The sequence below is a fragment of the Panthera uncia genome (genome assembly GCF_023721935.1).
Source record: "Panthera uncia isolate 11264 chromosome B2 unlocalized genomic scaffold, Puncia_PCG_1.0 HiC_scaffold_24, whole genome shotgun sequence".
Taxonomy (NCBI): Eukaryota; Metazoa; Chordata; class Mammalia; order Carnivora; family Felidae; genus Panthera; species Panthera uncia.
Window position 1 is genome coordinate 108,951,834 of NW_026057580.1, and position 21,113 is coordinate 108,972,946.

The following is a 21,113-nucleotide window of genomic DNA, read 5'->3' on the forward strand; positions in this document are numbered from 1 at the left end:
TTTTCTTTTCTTTTCTTTTCTTTTCTTTTCTTTTCTTTTCTTTTCTTTCCTCTCCTCTCCTCTCCTCTCCTCTCCTTTCTTTTCTTTCGTTAACAATTGAACATAATTGCCATGATGAGCTAGAATGAACTTGAAATGGCTATTTTCTTTGGGCTTGAGTGAGTGTTAATTTTTATTTGCGGATTTTCTGTGGAAATCCTTACCACCCATACCTGAGGCAGTTTAGAGACACTTTGTGGGGGTGGGGGTGGGAGGCAGGGGTTAGGGATGATGGGAGTAGCAGACCCTGCTGAAGTTTTGAGTGGTTCATTTTTTCAGGCCTGTTTAGTAGCCTCTTCAGACCCAAGGCAGACGGTGTGGGTAGATCTCAGAATTGACAGAATTGTTTCAGGACTGAGGAAATCTAGACTATTCTATTCCCTGTGCTTTGGATCTTACTGATGTAAATGATTGAGGACTCAACTCCCCTCTCCACCCTCCAAATGATCCCATTAACGTAGAATTGGTTCAGACTCTGGAAATCAACTAACACGGTGTGATCTAGTTGTTGTGTTTGAGTGTGTTGGACGCAGATGAAACAGTGAAAGATTTGGGAAGGTTTTATGATATTGAGAGTTCATTTCTTTTGCGAAAATGTTACAGCACATTAACTGCCATAATTACCACAAATAATTAAAACAAAAACAGGATCAACAGAATAAATTAACAAAATGTGTTTGGTGGTAACATTGGCTTTTCTTTCTTTCATTGCTTTGTCCTGTTCACTTCCAGTTAGCTACTGGACACTTTTTTTGTCATGTTGTGCCATTTGACAAGGCTTTTATTGATAAACTACTAGCTCAGGGCTATTGGGAGTGGGATAGGTGCTTCTCCTATGGAATGGAACATGTGTGAAAGGTAAAATCCAAGCTATGATAACGTTTTCAGGGTCAGCTCACTTTAACATGAAGGGATAAATGAACATGGGTCAGGGAGATTAAAGAATAATATCTAGTTTTGGAAAGAATAATATCTAAATTATTATTCAGAATTAGCACTAAGCTTTCAGGAAGTGTGGATGGCACTTTAAAAAGTTAATAAGCAAATTGCTCTTTCATTTTCAAAAGCTGGGAATTTAAGCCTGAATTGACATTGAGAGTGAACTTCGGCGACAAAAATATTGCTATATACAAGTGCATACAGGTTTCCATTCTGTAGAATACAAGCTGTTTCATTTGTGGAACACGTATGTTAAAATAGAAGCGTGTGATTACGGTAAACAGTACACAGACCTGTTTCTTTTGTGCGTTTCACATGTTGTCCTGGTTTAACTGGTATTTATTTCACAAATGAGTAGTCACTTGGTTAAACTGTATGTTTATTTTTATTTTTAGTTCTCTGTTTTGACAACATATCACCTATTGTAGGCAGTGTTTCTGATAAAAGTTGTAAAATAATCATTTTATAATTCCTATTAAGGTGAAATGTTAATAATCAAGTCAAGCACTAAGTTAGCTATATGAGTATTGGTTAAAACCATGAAACCTTAAGTTCATCAAAAGAGTCTATCCTTTCAAATGGAGCCCTAAATCTGATATGTGAGTGTGCATGAGTGTATTTATCTGTTTGAAATCTGACAGTTGGAAATGGGAATATATAATCCATTGATTTATATCTGAGCAGTTGGCTTTGGAATATAGGAACCAGCTGGCTACTCTCTCTTGGATCCTTAGAGATGCTATGATATTTTTATAAACAAGACAATTTGTGAAAATAATATGAAAATAAAGACTACAGTGGTTTTCTTACCAGATTTATAGGGAAAAAATTTGGTTATGTAATCTGTGTTCATGTATTGTGATTGTAACTGTGGCCATGTAGACTGATTATAGATAGTGAGTAAGATAGTGGGCCTGGGGTCTTTCTAGAGCTTAGTCTCTTTGTTGGCTTATTATGAGGATTAATCGTGTTCATATGTATTGACCTCCTAGAACAGTGCCCGGCACAGAGCAAACACTCAGCTTATGTTGCTTAATGTTAACCTAAATGAATTTATTGCAGATTCCACATGGAAAGATGTGTGTATGCTTACACATGTACATTCAGGTATGTGAATGTGTAGAACACATCATATATGTGTATATGATGATCATATGATCTACACTTTTCAGGACACACTAAATGATAGTATAAACACAACACCCCACTGTGTGCCACATGCCTGTTTTAGTATTTTGCATATGTTAACTCATTCAACCTCACAGCGGTTCCTTGAGGTATATACTGCTATCTCATTATATACAGATGATGAAACTAAGGCACAGAGAGATTAAGTAACATTGCCCAGTATTCGCAGTGAATAAGGTGGAATTGAATTCAATTAGTGCTGCTTCAGACTCTTGGCCACTTTGTCAAGCCATCTCCCCAGCATTACATGTTGGGTCCTATTCTTAAGACGATGCTCCTGGTTGGCTTTCTTATAGCCATATATATAGGCCATTTATTGCATTGTAGGTGTGTGTATATGTGTATATTCTCATGATGTCAAGCAAATGATGTCAGCTTTTAAAATGCTTAGATCTAGGGACCCCTATTGCTTAAAAAAACTCATTGGTTTGTTTCATAAAATGTGTCAGTCATATTTTGTTGAAACTGTAGCATAAAATGTAAGGGGAAGAAACTTGGGGGGGGATTAGAAAAAATGATTGATGCAGTTATCTAAACTGAATAGCCAAGAGATAGAAATTTGGGGTCTCTGACTTCTAATTTACTCCAAAGTTGTAATGGCCCAGAAAAGCCAATGGTTGAATCTGTGGGAGTCCTGCGGAGGGCCACTGTGATGGAAGGAAACTTCTGTTTCCTGCCCTGGGCTTGCTTGAAGTATGAGAACAACTAGAAGGTCGCCTTAGTAAGATTAGTGCCATTTGCTAAGGGCTTTTACATCTGTAATCTCACTTGAACCTCGTCACAGGCCTGCTGCATAGTGCCGGGGGTATTCCCGTTTTCCAGATGAGGAGGTTGAGGTGTAGGTTAAGTAACATTCCCAAGGTTATACAGTTCCGAAGTGTCAAAAGCTGAACCTGGGTTTTCTGACCACAAACCCAGCTGCTCTCTTCCATCCCCCACAATTTCAGGAGTGTTTAGAACCCTAGTCTCCTCCCCATGTAGAGGCAGTATGTAACTCCTGGGAAGCTTAAATGCCAGGCATAAGCCACTTGAAATTAAAGGACAGGTGGCCCAGTGGGTAGAAGCAGAGGCCCTGGTGTGGCCTTGGCCTGGGTCCAAACTTCTGGTGTGGGGGTTCCGCCAGGCCCTCCTGCTCACGAGCGTTGTTACTTGTTTGCCTCCCTAGGCTGTCGTGCGAAGGAGGGCTTTTTTCCTGAACTTTCTCTTTGAACTGGAAATTCAAGGTGGAGCTAGAGTTGGGAGAGGGGCCCTAACAAAGGTGCTGGTCACCTGTTCTGGAACTGCTTTCGTTTTCTTTCTTAGTGTGGTTTGAAGAGAAGAAGAGGCAGAGAGCTTTCTGTCCCTTAACCAGTACAGGAGTCAGTCTTGCATTTGTAATGAAAATGAATAAAAAATGTGTAATTTATTTCTTTTCTGTTATCCTTTAAACTTTTGGCCTTACACCTGATGTGCCATCATGCTGGACAGCAGTACTGGTATTGATGCCAATGGCATTGTCTTGGTTTTTGGCCATGACGAGACTGAGAGCAGGGAAGAGTGAGTATGCCTTGTTTAGTGGCTTATGTAATATTTAGATTTGACTTTCGGGTGCCCCCCCCCACCTTAAACATTCCAGTATTTACTGGCATACTATAGTGCAAATGTGAAAAGGAAACTGTTAAAAATTTATTTTGTAATTTATACACCAGCATTTTTTATATGGAACTGTGCGTATGGCAGCTTTTCCGTTTGTGTGAACCGATTCTAAAGCTTTTCTAGATTAAAAACTGTAGGTTGCAAAACATGTGGGTTCCCCCCCCACCTTCCCCTTTGCAGTTACTTCTTTATCACTGAGTTGTCCTTCCAAGCCTGGTCTAAATGTGCTTGAAAATTACCATCTGCTCCCTGCAGTTTGGAGAGGGCACGGCAAGACTAAGGTGGAAAGCTGTCACTTCGAATATTTTCATTCAAACTTTCACACCCTTCTTGTCTAGTTACATAACTGCATACAGCAGGACTGGTTTCAGCCATTTGGTCTTATCCTGATTTTTAAAGGGGGGGCATAGGGAGAGATTGTTTAATTTTAAGAGCTGGGGCACAGTACTGCTGCAAATTTGAGAATCTGATAAACCGTGAAAGCATTCAGCATTTAACCTTCCTGCTCATTAAGTCTCTAGCCACGTCTGTGGCATAAGTGAGATGAATGAATAAAAACACTCATACTTATGGATCCATTTTCTTATGCAGAATTTGCTTTTTTACAAGTTTTTAATGCTATATTCACAAATTTCATTTTCTGAAGTTGGTATAGCATAGATTTAATGATTTAATAGTTCTTTATAATCTTATTTGATGTTCAAAATTTATTATAGATCATATCGGAAGGATTTTGGATTGCTTGTGTAATTTATATTTTTTTCTGTCCTTTTTTTTTTTTTTTTTTAACAGTCTTGAAGTCTTTTATTTTTTTTTTACATTTATCATGCCATGAATTCATAGGGAATGGGTTCCAACAGCTCAGGCTCCTTTCCAGTGGTTCTCACAAAGTGTGCTTCCCTGGGTGGGGCAGGCTGGCGCTTCGATTGAACCCAAGTACCTTTCTCCTTGGCTTCCTTCTTTTCTGATCATTTTCCTTCACACGCTTCAGGAAGCTACGTCAGCTCTTGGAGTGCTTAATGTGCTCAATACGTACATTAGTTCTCTTAGCAAGAATCTTGCCCTTCACTTGTTTGTTTACGACAATGCCAATAGCATGATGGGTAACACTGTAGACTCTTCCGGTTTTGCCACGGTGACATTTGTGGGGCATTCCTTTTTGAACAGTGCCCATTCCCTTGATGTCCACAATATCACCTTTCTTGTAGATTCGCATGTATGTTGCCAAAGGAACAACTCCATGTTTTCTAAAAGGCCCAGAGAACATATAGCGAGTACCTCTCCTCTTTCCCTTTGTGTTGGTCATTTTGGCGAATTACTGGAAGATGGCGGTTCCGGCCGAAAGGAAGCGTAATTTATATTTTTAATGTCCCTCCTTTTTTAATCTCAAAAATTGATCTATTTTGGTTTTGATTGGAATGAACAGCCACAGTAGGATTTGGAGATGAAACATGATGGAAGCCTGTTAGTGTAAACTGCCAATAATTTCTAATAGTCAGGAACAAGAAGACCATTAGAAAATGGGACTTATGCCAAGAAAAAGGTAGTAAGATCAAATGATAGTCTTCCTGTAGTCCACGGCTGTAAACTTTGATTTTCCTTCAAGTTCATTATCTACCATCCATCCCAAGCTGAAGACCATAGTTTCTACCCTTTTATTTACTTGGGGATGACTGTAAGAGAAGTAAAGAATTTCAGTCTTCAGTTGGAAAAATTTGGTTCTGACTTCCATTTAATAGAGTATTTAGTAATTCCCACCAAAGATGGTTAGTTAACTTGTCAGTGACTGATTTTTTGAGGAACAGCATTCTCTGCTTTTCATAATTAAAACAGTGGGCTGAAAGCAGATATTTTCTCTTTCTCTCTCTCTTTGGTATTTCCTAGCCTGTGATAATCTGTCTCTTGAGGAAAAAGCGTTGTCTGTCTGAGCGCCCTGTCTGTGCCAGGGTATTTGCCTGTGGTACAGCCACATTTTATAATTTCTCTAATGTCACAAAAACTTGCTTTGGAAAAAAGACGTATGTTCTAGGCCTCTGAGAACAAATGGAGATCCAGAGAGCAGCTGTGTCAATAATCTTACATGGTGTGGTCATGAGTGTGATAGAGGTTTATATATAGAAGAGCGGGAGGGATATAGGGATTTTATGGAGGCTGAAGTGGGTAGGCCTGACAGGAAGGTAGGTCACATTTAAACTGACTTTTAGTGAGAGAATAATAGGAGTGTGTGTTGCGTGTGCGCGAGCCTATCATACTCTTTTTTTTTTTTAAGTTTATTTATGTATTTGATATATAGAGAGAACGAGCAGGAGAGGAGCAGAGAGAGGGGGGGAGAGAGAGAAAATCGCGAGCAGGCTCCGCACTGTCAGCGTGGAGCCCGTGTGGGGCTCGAACTCCCGAACCCTCGAGGTCATGACCTGAACTGAAATCAAGTGTCGGACGCTTCACCGACCGAGCCACCCAGACACCCCTGTGTGGGTCACACTCTCCACAGTGGAAACAGTATATCTGGTGTTTTATGATCTTAAACTTATATGCTGTGTTGAAGAGCAGCATGATTCTCCTAGGGCTAAAGACGTTGGAGAAGGTGGTACAAGTTTGGATTGGGAAGGAAGAGGAGAGAAAGATGGTGAATGGGAATGGTCTTATGTACCGTCCCAAGGAATTTGAACTTCACCCTATCTAAATAGGAGCTCTTTGTGGGGCACCTGGGTGTCTCAGCCTGTTGAGCGTCTAGCTCTTGATTTCGGCTCAGGTCATGATCCCGGGGTCGTGGGATCCAGCCCCGCGTCGGGCTCCACACTGAGCATGGAGCCTGCTTGAGATTCTCTCTCTCTGCCCCTCTCTGCTGCATGCGCACTCTCTCTCTTGCTCTCTGTCTCAATTTAAAATAAATAAGAGCGCTTTCTGTTATTGTGGGAAGTTTTAAGCTGGGAAGGAATGAGGAGATCTGTATGTCAGAAGGAGACCCGTAGGTCAGAAGATGCGGAAAGTGGAAGAAGGGGGAACGATAAGTGCGACCCTACTAGAGCTGGAGGGGTAGCGCTTGGTCCAGGGTGCATTCAATAGGTTGAATACACGGATCTTAGTTACCAGATTCAGGCAAGGCAAGGGAGGGCCTTGGGGCACCTGGTGAGATGTCAGTACAGAGATGCAGGAATCCAGGAGGGGCAGCAGATCTGAGAGAAGGTAGTGACTTTGGTTTTATGGTGGGAGCCTGCAGGAAGCGGAAGTGGTCAATGGGCAGGTGGAAAGAGGGTCAGGGGAGTTGTGGATGCTGAGAGAGAAATGTGAGGTTCCGTTCTGGGGTTACTGTGTGGCTCAGTGGTTCTAGTCCTGGCATCTCTTCAGAATCAATTGGGAAACTTTAACATAAAGTGTACATGGTGAGCCCATCCCCAGCAGGTTTATTTTACTTTGTCTTGGGTGGGTCCTTGACCCTGTGTAACCTGGGTTGAGAATCTCGATGGTGGGTTTATAGTAGAAGCCCCAGGAAAGGATGTGCGTTGCCTAAGGAGAATAAAAGAGGGGGGGTGGACCTTGTTACCCAGGTACTTAAGGGGTGAATGGCAAAACAGGAGATAGTGAGCAAGCCTGGCACAGAAGGCAGAGCATTGGGACGAACACCGGAGAGTTGTGCCGTGAGAGAGATGGGGGTGGGGCCGGTAGAGAGGAGTGTAGATGGCCAGCGACGTCCAGTGCCGTGGAAGGGTCAAGAAGAAAGAAGGATTAAGAAGTGGCCAGAGTTTTTTTTGGTTTTTTTGGCTGTGATTTGATAGAGCTAAATCGCAGTGGTTTGAGGAGTGAACGAAGAAAGGCAAGGAAGCGGTGAATGTAGACTGTTCGTTGAGTCTGCACGTCTTGTCCCGTGAGGTCCTGGTTGCTTCTGCGTTGTCGAATGCCTGCTCTGTGCCCACCTGGGTGCTGGGGCCCAGCAGTTTCAGTTTTGACTAAGCTACTTCCTTACCCCGGGAGGTTTATGGTCTTGTGAGGAGGCAGGTGAAGAGGGGACGACTTAGTTCGAGATGATGCGTTGAGTTTCATAAGATGAATAAGTCACTTGAAAGGTGGGCCTTGTGTCTCAAAAGGTGGGCCTTGTGTCTCAGGTGGAAAGGGTAGCACCAGGGGGCAGGGTCGGGGGGCCAGGCAGTCTTGCTTGTTAGAGGGACCTGCCCTTAGTTGCATGCGAGTAGCTCACTCGAGGTGATACTGGAAGATGGGCTTGGGTCCCAGAGAACTCCGAATGCCAAGCTGGGAGGCCTGACTTGATCCTGTAAGCAATATGGAGCCTTTCTAGTTCAAGGGGGGAGCAGGGGTGAACCTTGAAATTAGCATTTTAGGTCGATCATTTTCTGCCCACTGCCCGATGAGGAAGAAGGACTGAAATGGAGAGAACCTGGAGATGGGGAACAACCTGTTCCGAGCAGAGTAAAGTAGGACCCCGGTGGATTTGTATGGTAGGGACAATAAGGGGTGAGACTGAATATTTGTGTCCCCACAAAATTCGTATGTTGGATCCTAAACCGCAGTGTGGTGGTATTAGGAGGAGGGGTCTTGGGGTGTGGTCCTGAGGACACAGCCCTCGCGAATGGGATTAGTGTTCTGTAGAGCTGCCCAGAGAGCTCCCTGGCCCCTTCTACCATGCGAGGACACCATGAGAAGGTGGCTGCCTATGAACCAGACACTGAATCTGCTGGTGGTGACTTGATTTTGGACTTTCCAGCCTCCAAAACTGTGAGAAATAAATTTCTGTTGTTTATAAGCCACTGGATTTATGATAATTCTGTTATAGTCTGAAGGGGCCGAGACAGGTTGCTGTAAATCTGTGTAGAAGGGAGACCGGGCGGGAGGCACAGAGGCTGATCGTATTGGGGTAAGAAGGTGCAGGGTGCTAGGGGACGAGTGTCGGATGACTCCACATTCCTGCTTTGGTCGGAAGAGAAGAGTTTGGCTCCAAGCCAAGAGCCTGAATACAAAAGGAGAGGCAAATTTTGTGGGTGATGGTGATGACTGATGATGGATTTGAGTTTGGAAATATTGAGTTTGACTTGGTTGCAGTTAGTTGTGTATCAGAGGATAGTGGAGAGAGTATTTTGTATCCTTTTTTCCCTTTAAGAATCTTAAAGAAACGGATCCGCTCCGTTCTCATAAACCTCCCTGTGAGATAGATACAGGGTAGTCGTTTTCTTTATTTTACAGATGGGGGAGCTGAAGCAACTAAAATGCTAAGTGACTTCCCAAAAGCGTGAACAGCAAATGGAACGTAGGTTAATGAATACCCACCCCAGTTCTGTATTCGTATAGTGTGGACAGTTCTGTGTGCATATAGTAATTGCCAAAAATGTGTTTTCAGTTGTTGAATGGATGACAAGTGAACTGTCGTGACCTCCGTGATGCTGCACACAGCTCCTGGGCGTTTTGGTTGGGCACGGCACCTCTCTGAGCCTCCGGTTCTTCATCTGCAAAATTGGGTGCGTGGGGCCTGCAGAAGGGAGAAGAAAGAGACCCTTCCTGGTTTGAACATTCCGTGTTTCTAGACTTTCAGTGCCATCATCTTGAGATTGTTCTCTAAAGTAACTAAAAAATAACGTGCAACCCCTAACAGGTGATTTATCTTCTACCCTTTTTTTCTTCAAGTAGAGAATGGAAAAATTATGTCTGTAGAACACAGTGAGCTAGAAATGGCTTGTGAGTACTAGTTCTGTATTTTCTTAAAATTAATCTTCTCCCTCATAGCAAAGCCTCATGTACGTAAAGTAATTGAATGGGCTGCAGGGTATACTGGGAATTGTAGTTTTCCACTTCTTTGTGTTCTGAAGATTAATAATCTTGCAACCCTCTGAGGGAGATAAGGAGAGGACGCTCTCTGACAAATTGTTATCTTGTCTTTCAGAAGTGTGCTTTGAGCAGTGAATATACCCTCAATGCCTCCCTTGGGCTTTTAGCTCGATTCTAAGTAATGGTAATATATAAAGTATGGCTTTAAAATTTTTTTTTGGCTTATGATACTGTACTTTTCTAGTGGTGTCTTTAATCTTTTCTTTTGGCCTAGTTTTAAGAAAGTTTTTATTTGTATCAAGGTTACAGATGTAAATGGTTTACGAAGACCGTGGTTTTACAAGATCTACTGTAGAAAAACAGTAGTCACCGCCCTCCTTCCCCCATTTCACTTCCCCAGAGGCAACCACTTTGAACTCTTTTAGTTAGTGGATTTTTCGAGGATGCCTCCATATTTTTCAATAACGCTTACTTGTGTTGCTGCCTTCAGTTTCTCACTCTGTCCTCATCATAAGCATGGATCCTTCATGCCCGCTCGTTCTCCCTGTATAGCTTTTTCGTGACTTTGGTTTGCTCACTGTTGTATTGACATTATTGAGACTGGGGAAACTTACTCAGAAATGAGCCATATAGTAAACTTTTCTCCTTTCCTGCTCAGCTCTTTGTTTTTCTCTGAGTTGAGAGTTGGTTTTTGCTTACTTTTCTACATGTACTTACCACTCACTCCACTTAGGATTTTTAATTAGTTACAACCGCCCGCCTTTTGTTGTAAGATGTTCAGTTCCAACAGGTACGTTATCAGTTTCATCTTGCAGAGGCGTCTCTGGTGGGTTCTCTGGCTGGCTGGGCCCTCCCTGGGTTACCTCTGTGTCAAGTGCACACTTCCGGGGATCTCCCCTTACTTACTTTCATCTTGGAATTTCCTTCCACCTCTCTTCCTGTGTTGCATCTCTGGTTTCCTGGATTCTGTGTGTTTCTTCTTTTGGTGCAGCCCATCCTCCAGTAGCTTTCTCAGGAATGTTGTGGGGAAGTAAGATGTTCAGATCTTGCATGTCTGAAGATGTCTTCATTTTACCCTCATACGTGACTTACCGCTTGACTGGGAATAGGGGTTTGGAAATGATTTTCCTTTAGAATTTGGAAGCAGTTGTTTGACTGTCATTTAGCCCCTGGTGTTGCCGTTAGGAGACCTGAAGGAAGCTGTTCGTCTTGCTTCCTGGTTCTTTGCGTGGGGCCTTTCTAGATGCTGCCTGTCCACACTCCCTGACCGATGTAGCACCTCCTTTTCCCCAGTGTCCTTCAGTTTCACCTAGATCCCTTTTTACCCACTGCCCTGTGTACTCTTTCAGCCTTGGGGTCATGTCTCGAATTACTTCTTTTATCTCCCTTGCTCCTTAATTTTCCCTCTTCTCTCATTCTAGGACTTTTGTCACCTGATACTGGACTTACCAGACTTCTAACTGATCTTTTCTACTATTTTGTATGTCCTTGTCTTTTTCTTCCCGGTTCTGGAAGGGTTCCTTGTGCTATTGCATTTTTAATTTGCAAGGCTCTTTCTAGGCCTCTCCGAGCCCCTCCCCCACCCCTGCCCTCCTTCCTCCCTGCTTCTCCTCCCTCTTTTTTCCTTTTCTTAGTTCTTTTTTATTTTGTTTTAATAGAATCCTATTCTTGTTTCACGATTATTTTTTATATTATGGAGATGTTAATGATTGTAGTGTGTTTTGCATCATTTCGTTGCCTTCTAATTTGCCTCCCTGCCCCCCCCAGCCTCCCGGTTTATTTTGGTCTCTGTTTTCCTGTTGAAGGCTTTCCTCAGCTACCAATGATTCTTGCTTGTCCAAATGCCACAGGAGGGCTTGCTGACCATAAGATCTACTGGTGAGGTACCTGGGTGGGCTGTTTAGGGGAATTTAGGACGCCCCCACTCCTATTCCAGTATATATTTAGAGTTTTCCTGTTGGACTGGCCTCAGATTGACCATGGGAAGAGGGCAGTTGGTAGGGTTGTATGAAGGTGTCTCCGTATTCAGTAGTTATTGATCAACCACAGCACTCCTATAGCAGTGGTTCTGCAGAACCGCTGTGTTTCCCCTCGTCTGGGAATGAATCTCTGGGTTTCTGCCAGGTTGAGGGAGATGCTGAGCTTAGTGGGAGAGACACCCCACCCCCACCTCCCCAGCAACCCACTCTGTGCCCAGAGGTATCTGGTACCACCGATTTCCGAGCCTTTCGAAGATTCTCCCTCATCAACTGTGTTGGCTGAGTTAGTTCCTAATTGTCCATCTGTTTCTTGCATCCAAAATTTTGTTGCCGTTGTTCCTGTTCTTGTGGGAAGCAAACAAACAAACAAAATGAATGAAAAGGCAAACCGTACTGTCATTTTTGTTTGGGGGAGGGAATGATAACTAGATGTAAGTGTTGAATCTGCGATGTTTATCCAGCGTCCTTCTAGGTTATAAATAGTACATTTACATTTGTGGGTCTGACCTGTGTGTGCTACTTTATAAATTCCTTTGTAATTTATGTGACTATGTACTTAACTGTGAGTTATAGTCTGTCCAATACATAAACAGAATTGTCACAGACATTAAAATGTAATTAACAGCTCAAGAACTGTCTACACTCTGTGATCTCTTTTGAGTGGCTTATACTGTTCACAAGTTGAAAACGTGGTTGATTTTGCAAGCATCATGGAAATTATTTCATTTAAATGTGCCTTAGTGCATCTTATTTTCTGTGTAGACATCTGAAAATGACTTGTGACCACAGTCTTTCCCTGTACATGAATACCCCGTGCAGCATGGCTTAGTGCAGTGCTGACTTGTTAAAATGGTATTTGTTTCAGAAATTTTATTTCCCGTTGAGGACACGTATGTACACACGCCAGTGTGGGTGCGTGCACATACGAATAATCCATCATGGCACTCTTGCCGTGTCTTCCGTGCTTCAAGGGTATGGCATGCTCTCGGCCTGGGAGTGGGAGCGTGTCAGGCCGCATTCTCAGCCAGCAGGCCCCCCCACACCGTCCTGCAAATGCTCTCAGCCACCTTGCGATGACATGGTCCGCGGCTTGCACGCTAGAGTCTTCTGGGGCCTCTCTTTCTGCCCCTTATTACACCCTCTGATGGACAGCTTTGATCTCTGATGACCAACAGAAGGTGTACAAATGACATTTCTGGACCTACTAAAGAGGAACAAAGGAGATTATCTTGCTGGATATTAAAATACAAGTTTGATGGTAGTGTGACGCGCCTTCGTGGAAAAATTTGTGGAAGTCCAGTCAGAGCCTGGTGGAAGTCCTTGGCCACGCCAGCGAGCTCTGGTGTCCTGGGGGCTTGGCCAGCAGATGCAGGAAAGCCAGCTGGAAGCCAAGAGCTGCAGAGGCCTCACTGCTTGAGGGGACCGGAAGAGTATGGAAGACTGTTTGCTGGCCTCCTTTTCCATGGGCATAGCTGCTAAGAACAGAAGTTTCCCCACCTCGATGGTGTTAGAGGTATGAACAAACTGCTTCCTGGGGAAAGCTGATGTAGCGATTTTATTGGAATATTTGATTCTTCAACCGAATGTGCTAAAGAGTCCTGGATGGTGTCATTATCAGAAATACTTTTATATACTGGGGCACCTGGGTGGCGCCTGACTCTTGATCTCAGCTCAGATCTTAAAAAAAAATTTTTTTTTTTTTTAACATTTATTCATTTTTTGAGAGAGAAAGAGCACAAGCAGGGGAAGGGCAGAGAGAGGGGGAAGACACAGAATCTGAAGCAGGCTCCAGGCTCTGAGCTGTCAGCACGGAGCCCGATGCGGGGCTTGAACTCATTAAACGCGAGATCCTGACCTGAGCCAAAGTCAGACACTCAACCGACTGAGCCACCCAGGCGCCCCTCAGCTCAGATCTTAATCTCGGGATTGTGGGTTCAAGCCCCGTGTTAGGCTCTGCTCTGGGTGTGAAGCCTATTTAAAAAAAAAAAAAGAAGTACAATATAGTATAATATAATATAATGTAATGTAACGTAATATAATATAATATGAATATTATGTTATATAATAATATATATAATTTTTTTCACTTTGGTTATATGTGAAAAGTATCTGAACATATTATTTTGAAGTTTTAAAATAATGCTTTGGAATACTTTTATTTTTTTCATTTAGGCTTTCTAAATGTCTGTCTTTACAGATTAAGAATAAGAATGAGAATCTACTTGCAATGTGACTTTTTAAAAATAGTATTTCATTTCAGAAGTGGAGCAGCAGGTCTCGAACTGTTCTCTTCACACGCCCTCCCCTAAAATCTCACTCTGCGCATTTGGGTGCAAAATACAAGTGCTCTATGGACAAAATAATCTTTCATAAAAAGACAGATGGAAAACCCCCCACAGACGTTTGTTTCAGGAATTAACTGAACATTCGGGATGGGTTGCTGTGCTGTTAGTGATCGGGTCTTCTTCACTTTATCTTCGCGCTCCTGCCGCAGTTGCCACTCCTCCCGGCGCTCTGCACACATTCCCGCCCTTCCTGCGGGTCCGTCCATGCTGAGCAGCCGCTTCATCCTGCATCTCTGAGGCAGGAAACTCGTAGCAAGCTGCCAGATGAATGCTTGTGTCAGTGCCGAACCAGGAATGGCTATCTGATTTGTTCCTTTGGATCAGTCTTCCTCGTGGCCCTTACTATTTGTTGGGTGGTTCGGATAAAGTGTAACTTTTTTTTTTTAATGTTTATTTATATTTGAGAGAGAAAGAGAGAGAGACAGAGCATGGGTAGGGGAGGGGCAGGGGGAGAGAGAGAGAGAGAGAGAGAGAGAGAGAGAGAGAGAGAAAGAGAAAGAGAGAGAGAAAGATGCATAGAATCCGAAGCAGGCTCCAGACTCTGAGCTGTCAGCACAGAGCCCCACGCGGGGCTGGAACCCACAAACCGTGAGATCATGACCTGACCTGAAGTCAGACGGTTAAGTGACTGAGCCACCCAGGCGCCCTCAGTGTAACTTTTCAAAAAATGAGCTCAGTTACTTCTAATCTTCCTTCCTAGAGAAAATGGTGTTTCTTTAGTTTTTGTGACTGACGGACTTAGATGCCCCATCGTTATCATTGCAACATTACGATAAATATTAATGATCTAAACAAAATATGGTGAAGAACTGACCTTAGAAAATAAAAATTCTGAAAGGCTTTCAGACCAAACACAACCAAATAACATATTCAGTATTCAAACACAAAACTGTTCAGGACAGTAGATGATGCTACTTAGAAACAGGATTTAGAAGGGGTTTTTTAATTGTCACTTTTTAAATACGGTATTTTTTATCAATGTGAAATTGAAAGATTTTGAAGAGGAATTCATCAAAATTATTACAAAATAGAAGAGGTGACAGACTAGTGAAGAATAGTGATTATTGGGGTATCTAATTTGAAGTGATTGAAGAAAGAGGCACTGGATGGTTTATAAAGCTTTTCTGATTAAAAAAATGAATTTAGTTTTTCTCTTCAGTGCATTAAATCCGGCTTATCAGCTGAATCTTTCTATTTAATTTTAATAGGTGTACTGTATATATGTTTTTCAAAAAGAATTTGAAAATCTGGAAATCTGTATTCAAATTTGTGTCAGAAGTGGCTAAATTCTCAGATTGAGTAATTCTAGCTGTTTTTCCTAATGGTAATTCTTACAAAGAGACTAAACAAAAACTTTCTGTATCTCTCTCAGATCATTTTTGTTTTTAATAGTTCATTCATCTTCCACTGGCTCAGCATCTGGCTGTAAAAAGTGAATAATAGTATTTATTTGATAGAAATTCATTTTACATTTTTGGATGAAAAGTATCATTTGAAGATAAACATTGAAGACTACAACCATCTTATAAATCTTGACTAAATTTATGCTGAAATTAATGAATTTTTAAGCTGCTAGTCTGCATACATTTGATTTATCTGAAAATAGAACTAAAGAAGAAGAGTGTCAGTGATGTATATTAATTACTCTGAGGGGTTGGGACAGATAAAGACTTCATCTTATGCTGTTTTTTTTGGTCACACCGATTTAGTAGGCTTACAGGCATGCGTGTGGAAGCCACCAAGAGTTAATATGCGTGTCAGGTAACAGTGAAGGAATGGGTTTGTCCAAAGTGAGCCGTAAAGTGAATTTCCTTATGTCAGATTTCATGTGCCCATTGAGATTCCTTAAAGAAGTAAGAAATACTAAATAAAGTGATGCGTTCCTATGGGGGGAAATTGGTTTTGAAAACTAGTAGTGAAATCACACTCAACTTCAGACATCTGTTGAAGATGCCTATTTAAATATCTTTTCCAATAATGTTTTAATACTCATAGTAACAAGACAGAGTAGTTGATAATTACAGATACTACTGACTGCCCTGGTGAATGTTCCCTACCCATCAGGGAGCGAGGGGAGTCGGACAGGGGGAGGGCAGCCAGTCCCGATGTTGTCTGCCTTTTCCAGGACCATCTTCACCCTGAGGACTGCTTGGGTCACTCTGCTTCTGTCGTCATTCCTACTTGTCCTTTTCATTCCAGAGGGTCCCAGCTCTGTAACACCCTGGATCACGGGGTCTTTGAAGAAGTTGGAAAGCCAGTGGCCGGAATACCCACTCCCTGGCCTCTCCTTGTTAATGGACATGATCATGCTGCATTCTGTTGGGTGACAGTGGGAGAGGCCGGAGAGAGCTCCCTGTTTCACTGGGAATTTCCATCAATCTCCCTTCTTTCTCCCAGCTAGATGCATATATGGTAGGGTAGCAAGTCCCAGTTCTGAGGCCCAGTCCTGGCTTGTGCTAAGCGATGGGACTCTGGCAGGGAGCTCCAGCTTACATTCTGATGGCTGTTTATAGCTAGACCCTGCCTGACCCTGAGTACAGTGCATCCCGCCTGGTGCCCGAGGCCAAGGACACGTGGAAGTGTCCTAACTTCAGGGCTCAGGATAACAGGGAGCAGATCTATTTGCCATCTAACAGATTCACTAGGTTGGTTTCATTCATTGTCCTTTACACATCTGTAGTTTCAAAAGCGTCTTTTGCTTTGGTGGCTATGTATTGAGGACCTTGCTTTGAAGTAGGTCCCGTCAGAGACTGAGTCTGTGTGGTAGCTTAGAACTTCTGGTGGAAAAACGTGGATTCTGGATTTTGCTGGGAGAATAAAAATACGTTAAGCAGTACTTGAAATGGTAGTGTATGTCCCCATACATAGGAAAAAGAGCCGCTAGGTATATTGTATTTGAACGTTACGTGTATGTTTAAAGTTCCAAAAAATTGTATGACATTGGACTCTAGACCTATAGCTAATATTTTGTTAAACCTATCTGTAACCGTATTCAGCGATGAGTCTGTATTCAAAAATTCTCTAATAACATCTAACAGACAACAGTCATCATGTCTGAACCAATTTCATATTTGTGATTTTCATTCTTGTTCTGTGATTCTAGAATTTTTGGATTTCCTAGTATTATGCTTGAGGGGGCTTTAGTGTGTATCTCAGTAAGTTTTGTAACTAGAATTGAAGGGTTTTTTTTCTCCCTTGTCATTAATATGGAGAAGGAAAGACTACCCATTGATGGCGATATACAAACAAGTTAGAAACTATGATGACTTTCACAGTTTCTTCTTTATCACACAGCCTGTGTTCCTTATGTGTACCCATATGAACTACAGTCTGTGGGATAGAAAAGTCAAACTTCTGGAGAACAGGGCTTATTCATGTCTTATGTGCAGGCACCTCGCTGGCCTAGTTCCTGACAAGTAGGGGGTGCTAAATAATTTGTTAAATGAAGGTAGTAACAGAACATTGAGGGAAGCCCACTGAATGGTCGTGTTGACTTATGCAACGGACAGCGGAAAAAAGGTCTTTGATAGAATGAAGATCAGATCCCCTGGACAGGTCTCTTGAACATTATTATACAGGGTGCGGTGGAGAAGGCCCGATACAGATGAGGGACTAAGAGCGGTGAAGTTACTCTAGGTCACATAATTAAGTGATGGGGGCCAGATGAGAATCCTGGTCTGATAGGATACTTAATTACTATTTTATCTTACTTTTGTGAGTTTGTAAGTGCCATGGGGAAGGCCCTATTTTGGTTTGAGAATATCTTTCCTCTAGATGCTCTCACTTGCTCATAGTCTTTGGGACTGTGTGACTGCAGGGACAGCTTGCATGTCCTTGTTGAGCCGCCTCTGTGACATGGTTACGGGAGCATCACCATGCAGGTGTAGTGTTGTATATGTATGTATGTCCTGTGTCCTAGAATGCTAGTACCTTCTAGGGCCGGTTGGTACTTGGCTCATTAGGAGTTACAGAAGCTGTTATTTCTTTTTTTCTTTCTTTAAAAAAATTTTTTTTAACATTTATTTATTTTTGAGACAGAGAGAGACAGAGCATGAGTGGGGGAGGGTCAGAGAGAGAGAGGGAGACACAGAATCTGAAACAGGCTCCGGGCTCTGTACTGTCAGCACAGAGCCCGACGCGGGGCTCGAACTCACGGACCATGAGATCATGACCTGAGCCGAATTCAGACGCTTAACCGACTGAGCCACCAGGCACCCCTTCTTTTTTTCTTTCTTGAGGAACAACAATGTGCTTTTTTTCTGATGGCTTATTGGTGTTCGAATGGCTTATGTATACTTGAACACTTAAGTTTTTGCTTTCTGTTTTTCTCCATGTTCTTAGATTCAAAAAATAATAAATATATGCTTATATAATGTGGCATGAAGACAAACGGTATATGACCTTGAAGTACCGTATGACAGGGTGGGTGGAGTAGGGTCTATGCTGAGTAGAATAGACCTGGATATAAGCATCAGCTGCTTCTTAAGGTGAGTGATCTTGAGGAAGCTGCTTAACCAGTCTATATTACAATTTCCTCCTTATTAAAAGATAGCTGTAATTACTAAATGAGATCTCATGTGTGGAAGCAGGTAGCCTAGGACCTGGCATTAAATGCTTAGTAAAGGCTCTTTCCCCTCATTTCATCCTTTCTTGGAATCCTGGCTGATCTCATTAGCCCATCAGTTCCTTGCCTGTCTTGTTTTAGGACTTGATAAACATTTATCGATAGTTTCCATTCAGCAAGACAGAGCCTTCTAGGGGCAGGTTAAGGGGGAGGTAGGCATTTCGGAAATAATAAGACCACACAAACTTCTCTCCCCAGCTGCTCCTGCCATGCTGTTGATGTTCCACAAACCTGCTGGTGTGGTTATCCTTACGCTTTCTGTTTTTTGGCTCCTGGTTTTTCTACAAGCTCTTTCTTGCCTAGAGCTCCCAGGCATCTACCCATCCATATGGTACAATGGCCAGGCTCCTCCTTCCGGGACTCTCCCTTTCTCCTTCCACCACTCTTTGCATCACTGTATGCTCAGCTCCAGTGAGGCAGTGATCACACTGGACAGTTAATGTTTCTTTTTCCCCCCCCTCTCTGTAGTACGTTATTACTCCCCCCACCCCGCCCAAGTTTATTGAGGAATAATTGACAAATATAATTGCATATATTTAAAGTGTTCCATGTAGTGGTTTGGTGTACACACACACACACACACACACACACACATTGTGGAATGATTCCCAAAATCAAGATAATTCACACATCTATCACCTCATCTGGTTAACTTGTGTGTGTGTGTGTGTGTGTGTGTGTGTGGTGAGAATGATTAAGATCTACTCTTAGCAACGTTCAACTGTGTACTCTATTGTATTATTAAGTATAGTCACCATGCTGTACATTAGATGCTCAGAACTACTACTTATAACTGAAAATTTACACCCTTGGTACATTTCCTCCTTCCCCAGCCTCTGGTAATCACCATTCTATTCTCTGTTTCTATGAAATTGGCTTTTCTTTGTTCTTTTTCTTTAGATACCACGTATAAGTGACACTCTACAGTTTTTATCTTACTCTGTCTTGGCCTGTTTCACTTCCACATTAATTCATGTTGTTGCGAATTGCAGGATTTTTTTTTTAATGGCTGAATAATATTCCATTGTATGTGTATCATTTTCTGTATCCATTCATCCATCAATGGATATTTAGGCTGTTGCCATATCTTGGTCATTGTGAATAAAGCTGTAGTAAACACGGGGGGTGCAGGTATGCCTTTCAGATCCTGCTTTCGTTTCCTCTGGATATGTACCCAGGAGTGGGATTGCAGGATCATAATGGTAGTTCTATTTTTAATTTTTTGAGGAACTGCCACACTGTTTTCCACAGTGGCTGCACCAATTTACATTCCCACCAACAGCACACAGGAGTTCCCTTTTCTTCACATCCTCGCCAATGCTGTTATTTCCTATCTTTCTGATAATGACCATTCTAACAGGTGTAGGGTGATGTCTCATTGTGGTTTTGGTTTGCATTTCCCTGATTCTTAGTAATGTTGAGCACTTTTTCATTTATCTGTTGGCCATTTTTATGTCTTTGGAAAAATCTCTATTCAGGTCCTTTGCCCATTTTTTATTGGATTATTTGGGGCTTTTTTTGCTATTGAGTTGTTGGAGTTCTTTATATATTTTGGATATTAACCCCTTATCAGATACACGGTTTGCAAATGTTTTCTCCCACTGTGTAGGTTGCCTTTTCAATTTATTATTTCCGTTGCTGAGCAGATGTAGTCCCACCTGTTTACTTTTGCTTTGTTGCCTTTGCTTTTGGTCTCTTATCTAAGAAATAATTGCCAAGACCAATGCCAACGGGCCTTTTCCTTGTATTTTCTTCTAGGAGTTTTATGGGATCAAGTCTTAACATATAAGTCTTCAATCTTTCTCTAGTTAATTTTTGTGCATGGTGTGTATGCGTTCACTTTTATTCTTTTGCCTGTGGATATTCATTTACTGACGAGGCTATCTTCTCCCCATTGTGTGTTCTTGATGCCCTTGTCAAAAATTGAGGGTGTGTGCGTACATTTATTTCAGGGCTGTGTATTAAGTTCCGTTGGTCTCTGTGCCTGTTTTTATTCCAGTTACCATTCTGTTTTGATTACTGTAGCTTTGTACTATAGTTTGAAATCAGGAAGTGTGGTGCCCCAGCTTTGTTCTTCTTTCTCAAGGTTGGTTTGACTAGTTATGGCCTATTTTGTTTTCGTGCAGATTTTAGGATAGATTTTTCTATTTCTCTGAAAAATGCCATTGGAATTTTCTTTACCTGTTGGACTCTGAGTGGATTGGCAGCCAGGGATCATGGATTTTCAAATCTTTGTTCCTGACACCCCATGCAATGCCTGACACATAGGACGCCCCTAGGGAACACGTGTTGAATAAATGGGACCTGGGCACAAATTTTGGTATCCATGTAAGACCAACCTATAGGTTTAACAGTTGGAAAATTCTGAGTTAGGCCACTTGTGTAGAATTTCCTGTCACTCTGATTGCACAGTAATTCAGTTCAAGTTACAGATATATTTTGTAAGTAAGTAGTTTTTTGTTTTTTGTTGTTTTAATTTTTAAATGTTTATTTATTTATTTATCTAGAGAGAGAGACAGAGAGACAGAGTGTGAGTTGAGGAGGAGCAGAGAGAGAGGGAGACACAGAATTCTAAGCAGGCTCCAGGCT

The 21,113-nt window shown here is 42.2% G+C and overlaps 1 protein-coding gene and 1 pseudogene across 7 annotated transcripts in view; one reads left to right on the plus strand and one right to left on the minus strand.

The window, feature by feature from the left end:
- Positions 1-21,113, plus strand: part of ARID1B (AT-rich interaction domain 1B) — a 443,672-nt gene that overhangs the window by 81,379 nt on the left and 341,180 nt on the right. The window lies entirely within an intron of this gene.
- On the minus strand, positions 4,601-5,112 carry LOC125938078 (60S ribosomal protein L21-like; annotated as a pseudogene).